The sequence below is a fragment of the Magnolia sinica genome, chromosome 6 (genome assembly GCF_029962835.1).
Source record: "Magnolia sinica isolate HGM2019 chromosome 6, MsV1, whole genome shotgun sequence".
In the NCBI taxonomy this organism is placed as follows: Eukaryota; Viridiplantae; Streptophyta; class Magnoliopsida; order Magnoliales; family Magnoliaceae; genus Magnolia; species Magnolia sinica.
Genome location: NC_080578.1, coordinates 18,442,859 through 18,449,306, shown reverse-complemented (window position 1 = coordinate 18,449,306; position 6,448 = coordinate 18,442,859). Strand labels below are relative to the sequence as shown.

The 6,448-nt window shown below is 37.0% G+C and overlaps 1 long non-coding RNA gene across 1 annotated transcript; it reads left to right on the top strand.

The window, feature by feature from the left end:
- Positions 1–904: 904 nt before the first annotated feature.
- Positions 905–5,321, top strand: LOC131248450 (uncharacterized). Its single transcript, XR_009172236.1, has 5 exons — positions 905–1,756; positions 1,859–1,999; positions 3,739–3,852; positions 4,772–4,860; positions 4,966–5,321. It is a non-coding gene; the product is annotated as an uncharacterized LOC131248450 (long non-coding RNA).
- Positions 5,322–6,448: the final 1,127 nt, after the last annotated feature.

Sequence of the window (6,448 nt, the reverse complement as noted above, 5' to 3'; positions counted from 1 at the left end):
TGGTAATATTTTCTAGAGAAATTCCCCTTTTTTTAAAAAATCTTTTTTCTATTTCTTTTTTTCTTCTTATGCAGATCTAGTTTGATTTGGGAATGGATTGAGAAAATACCATCATAGAAGAAGGAAAAAAAAATGACGGGTTCTGTTATGTGCACCTCAGAAAAAAAATGACGTAGTGATTTGGGCATTACAGCTGATTTATTGTTAAATGTTGGCCATTGGTTGAGACTTTTTAACCATCTGTTTGTAATTATTGAAAGTCTTCTAGTGGCTAGGATCACCTAACGTTGTGGTTTTCTGAGGTACGGCTAGAAGAATGGTCCAGATCTCATGCATGGCATCACATGTTTGGAGAAGTATTGCTGGACAACTAACTATGATGCAAGTGTCGAAACTGGTTCCTTTCTCAACTTGTTCAATGCAAAAGCTTGTTAAGTCTGAAACGAGCCCTGTTTTTTTGTAGTGTTTGGTATGCTTCAGTATAGTCATATGCATTAGTTTTTAATTTCTCTATGATCCATTTGGTATAGTCATATGCATTTAATTTATTTTTTCCAATGGACATTGCTCTTGTCATGTGGCATGTTATTAACATATACTCACAGAGATAGGAATTTCCTGAATAATTGGCCATTCAATAAACATTGTGATATGTAGTCATATGATTTGCAGACTTCCATTTGCAGGGAAAAAAAAACCCACCTGAATTGATTGAATTAGTTATCTTGTTTATCTTATTATCCACATTTTTATTGTAACCTGATGTTATAGATGTGTGTGTGTGTATGATTGTAAGTGCCATTGATTTGACAGGGATTTTGGTGTCTTTCTTTGCAACCATTATTTATTAATGTTTTCACATACTAATACCTATTTGATTTGAGATTAGTGTATTTCTGTTTGGATGTATTATGCTTAATTAAAGTGAAACCAATAGTTTAGAGTAGAGGCTTAAAACAAACTGTTTCTCCATGTTTATTTTGCTCCTAGTCTGGTCACTCTTCATCTAGAGAGGAATTGCACTTGTAGCATTTACAATTATAAAAGGAGTTTCAGCTGTCCTTGTACAATTTACTTTAATTTTAGCTATATTCATGGGATGTTAACTATAAAAGGAAAGACTGAAGAGTCGGTGACTAGGATTTTCCAAATTTGGGATGTTTGTGTTAACTATAGGAAACACAACTTGATACTCACCATAAACACATTGAAACAAATTTGGTGACAAAGAGTTGCTATACATGTTGTCTTCTCATATATCTTTTTGATGATGCTTTTCTTCTTCTTCATGTATAATTTGTTAAATTTCATCTGTCAGTGCTTTTGTTAGACTTGCACTCTTGTTCACTTAGCTATCAGATGTCGACATTTATCTTGATGATAGAATCACTATAAGCATTTCATTTATGCATATTCTGAAGCTTCAAAGAGTGTTATGCAGATTTTATGGGAAATTAAAACATCTAGGTACACTGGTTCTGGAACCACATGGATAAAGGAGGGGACCTCTGCCTTTGAATCGTTGACCCATTATGCCAGAATCTCTTAAATGATTTATCTACGTGTTGCCTTCCTTTTAGTTTTGTTGTAGTATAGTCATTTTATTTTATAAGCATATGTCATTCAAGGTGACCTTTAAAGAGGATGCTTATGAAAGGGAAAACTTTCCGGCTACAAAATATCCTTACAGGCATTAGATATGTAATCTTTATATACATGGAGATGCACTTTACAGGAGCATTGCAAGTGTTTGATGGTGGTTTTCCTTTCCTTGACATTGTCTGATATATGATTTTGTCACTGGTTTCCTCTTCAATCTAAATGCAGTGATTTAAACATGTCCATCTAATAAATGCAGGATATCAACTGAACTTGCTGCCTTGTCTAGTCAGCAACATGGTGCCTCGTTTCAAAACCAAAGCAGCAACGATAATTTGTTCCAGCAAAATCTAGGCATATCCAATGATCTCTCAAGTGATCCCAACCAACATTCACACAGGTGGTTACTACTTGGTTTAAGTAAATAAATCTTCAAGTATAGGACTAGCCCACCTTTTGATGGCTATCTATTAGTTCTTTCGAGTAGTATATCATGATACACGTAGATGCTAAGATTCTTTCATTCCATGAACAATACTCATTCACACTCAAATATTTTTATCTCCTGCCAGCGAACACGCAGCTACTCCGAGAACTCAAACACTGCCTACAACTATGTGGACCAAACTTTTCATTAGATTTTATACCTGATGGACAGTGTGGATCTCATGAATTTGCTTTCATCATTTGGGTGGTGGTGTCTAAAGAGTTAAATGTGGAAAAGATTCAGAAGGATATTGGGAAGCGGTTGGGCTTGTCTTGGGAAGAGAATGAAAGTAACAATGAGACACGGGCTCGAGACATTTACAAGGTCTTGAGCAGGAAGAAATTCATGCTGTTGTTTGATGATACATGGAAATCGTTGGATCTAGAGATGATCATTATTCCTCATCCAAACAGCCATAACAAGAGCAAGGTCATCTTTGACAGAATGTTGGTGAAGAGACCATGATTTCTCATCAGGACATACCGGCCCTTGCTATGAGGATTACCAAAGAGTGCAAAGGTCTGCCCCTTGCGCTAATAACCATCGGGCGGGCCATGGCATGCAAGAAGACACCACAGGAATGGAAGCATGCAATATCAGTTCTTAGCAAGAGCAAGCCACCATCAGAGATATCAGGTATGGATGATGAAATGCTTTTGCGTTTGAAATACAGTTATGATAATCTGGGTGGTGACATGATTAAATCATATTAGATTAATTTCTTATGTTGGTGATTCTACGCATGAGGTGTACTATAACTCTTGAGCATTGATTACGCCTGTTTTGTGTGTACAAGTGAGCTAATGTACACGCCAAGGAGCAAGTGCAATATCCAAGCCCACCCATAAGAAAAGATGCCACCATGTAGATTTCTTAGGCCTGATTTAACTGGAAAAAAAAAATGTCAATTTATAAAATGTTCACAGAAGTTTTCTAATCGGTCAACTTATTTCAAGCCAGGATGCTTTAGGCTCCTGACGCTATGTTCTGTCCAGAGGGAAGCTATCTGCTGATGCTGTTTTTGGGTTATTTTTGTAGTTTTGTGTTTTCTTTTTTGGTGGTAAGGCATGCCCCTTTTTCTGTTTGTCTGATTTTGCTTTTATGTATTTGCTTCGTGATACAAGGCTACAAAGCTCTGCAAGGCTTTAAATAAACCTGAAATGCCAGCTGGAATAAATCTGTGAAGTTGTTGATAGCTCTACAAGGCTATTACCAAACATTCTTTTTGAAGCCATCTCTGTTACAACTAGCTTCATTGGCTCCTTGTTACAGTGCCTGCCATGAAACCAAAATGCATACCTGGTTAGACCCAATTTCTATCTTTTTATTTTTTTAGCCCTGATTTCTAGTGAATACTTTTGTCATTGGCTTGTTGGTTTTACTCAGCCTATGTAATTGATTATTACATAGCAGCTGTGGGAGTTTTGTGCTCACATTGCCAGTCCTAGGCCCCGATAAAGGAGAAGGGTTGCATCAGGTTGGCAGCCAGCGTGAAACTTTTTCCACAACCTTATCATTGATTAGGTAGTGGCACTATATTCAAATGATCGTACTGTTGTTTAATTTGTTGCTATGGGAATTATCAGCAACTGAAATTTCTCTTGAGAGTGTGGTCTCTTTACTGATTGAATCTTGACATTTTCTTGTTCCAGGTGCCATTTACCAAATTTATATATTGGAATGGAATACATGCGGACACAATTTTAAACTTGCTGGATAGGTGAAATTCATGCTTCTTGACATCATGCAGTTGTGATTTTATAATGGTAACAGATTCATAAATTTGTTTAGTTAATTCACTGTTCACTTATTTTGTGGATTATGGTCCTTGTACAAGTTGATGTGGAAGGGAGATGCATAAAGGCCCTAATATATGTGTTAAAATCTTTAGTACACAATGAGTTGAGATATGCGCTGAGTCAACTTATCCCAGGCTCATGAAATGCATGTCGAATGTTTCACTTGTTGAGTGTGCCATGGATGGAAAGAGCAGTGTATGTTCTTTTGACAATTTTTTTTCTCCACATGGAGTGCCCGATGCACACAGAACAAGGAAACACCTAGGTAGAGAAGCAAAGAAAAACCACCAGCATCTAGATCTATAAAAGACTCTAGTTGTGGTTAGATATTTTAGCCCCCACAATTAGGTTTTGAGGTTCTTATATTCAAAGGATGTGGGGGAATCTCTTTTAAATTAAGGTTAGGGTTATATTAGGAAAGTGAAAATGTGGCTGCTGCTCAAGGGCCAACTCTGATTTCACCCGGAATTGCCAACCAATGGCTCTGTTTTCACCGACGAAAGCCAACATAGGCTTACGTTTAACCCACAAGCAACCTCTCCACTCTAGTTTTTTCTTGTACCCTGGTGGTCCTTTTGACTATTAGTACACTACTCGAGAAATAATTCAACTTATAAATGAATGTTCCCTCTTTTTTTTTTCCTGCTACCATTTATTTTGTATATTCATGCCTATTCCTTATTTTGGAGCTAATTTGTTCAATCTCCATTCGATAAATGGTTGTCATGGATTTTCGTGGAATGCATGTGTCATATCATTATTCAGGATTGTCCCAACTATTTGGCATTGGCTATTGAATGCATCTGTTTCTTCGTGCTTGTGGTGGTGAGCATCTTCTTTGTTGCATCTCATATATGACAAGTGAACTGTGACATTCTGTTTGAAGCTCAACTTTAGGGAACTATTCAGGACCACCTACAAATATTCAACATTAAGATGAAGGCAAAAATGAAATCACATCAGATGCCTGAGCAGGTGATAATCTCATCCACTTTAAACTTTATTAGCTCACTTTTCTATTTGTTTCATAGGTTGTTTCGTTTCTCAATTAATTTCCATGCTATATTGTTATATTCACAGGTTGTGTTTTGGAAGTGGATTATGCCAAAGATGTTGGGGCTGGTCACACAAACATCAGTGTATCATTGGTCAGTAGAAGGTAATATTGCATTTTTCTTTTTGTACAAGGGTTGTCTCCTGAACTTCATTCAGTTTCTCGCTTTTCTTTTTTGATAGATCAATTTATATTTCAGTTAGGAACTTCCATTACATTGTTGAATTGCTGGCTTTAAAATTTACAAAACTTATTTGTAGGTGATTCAGAGTGTATAAAGATTTGTTTCAGATATTTTGATATGTAACCATGTGCTAATATTTGTTATATGTTCTGTACTTTAATTCACAGAAACTGTTCAATTAAGGTTTGATTTATTTCACTATAGGCATTGTCTGCCTATAATATGTTAGTTAAAAACTGAAATAGGAAGCAATTTCTTTACAGTATATGCCTAGGAGGGCTTCCATGAATTTTATTTATTGCCTATCATATACCTAGAATAACTAAGAGTTTCCCTGTATCTTACTGGGGTAAGCTGATATGGATTCAACACTGCCATATTAGCCAATGTGAAATTGATTTTCTGAACCCCACTCAGCAGGCTATGCATCTACCGCGGCTACGGTGCTAATGGTTACGGTCGTGCTGTGGGGATAGTCATATTTAGCTACGGATTTTATCCGTAGCTTTTGATTATTTTTGCAACAAAACTGATGATTTAGCGGCGGCCAGCACAACTGTCAGTAAAAGTCCTGTCGCTCGCTCTGTGGGTCTCGCCTGAATTTTTTTCTATTAATGCTTTAAGTGACCTACCGTGACCACGAAGTAGTGCAACCAGTTTCATATGAAAGAAAAACTTTGATACTCTGGTATGGTACGACCGATGATACTATGACATTACTAGAAATTGTACATACAAGCAGCCAAGTCCAAATGACGTTAACCAATAACCAGTGTACATGTACTGTGAACTAAAAATTAAGCTTATGTTACTATTTAGATTGGTGGACATCTATTTAACAGTTAAAAATGAAAAAATATCCAACCATCCTATCTTGTGAAGCAGTTGTCTAAGAGTCGGTGATTAGGATTGTCTAACCAATCTGATTTCTCTGATTTTGAAACTGTGACTCTGAGAGAGCCAAATGTACAGTCTGGTTGGTCATAAAATTCTTTATGCATGCATATCAAGCATCATGCGCATTCCAAGTATCATATAACTCTCCGTGTGTGTGTGTATAACCCATGATAGTTTAATGCATGTGGTAAATGCATTGGACAAAATCCACGTCTAAACAGATGGAAGCTTGTTAGTTTAATCTGTCCTATATGCACGTGGACACCCACGTTCAAACAAGAAGCCACCATGCATTCAAACTGTGTGGGTCCCACCCGCAAATACCACCTCATGTTCGCCGGACATCCCGCAAGAATGTAAAATTCGAAATAAGATTGTGCTCGGGCCCACCTTGAATGTATGTGGTCCATACATGCCGTCCATCCGTT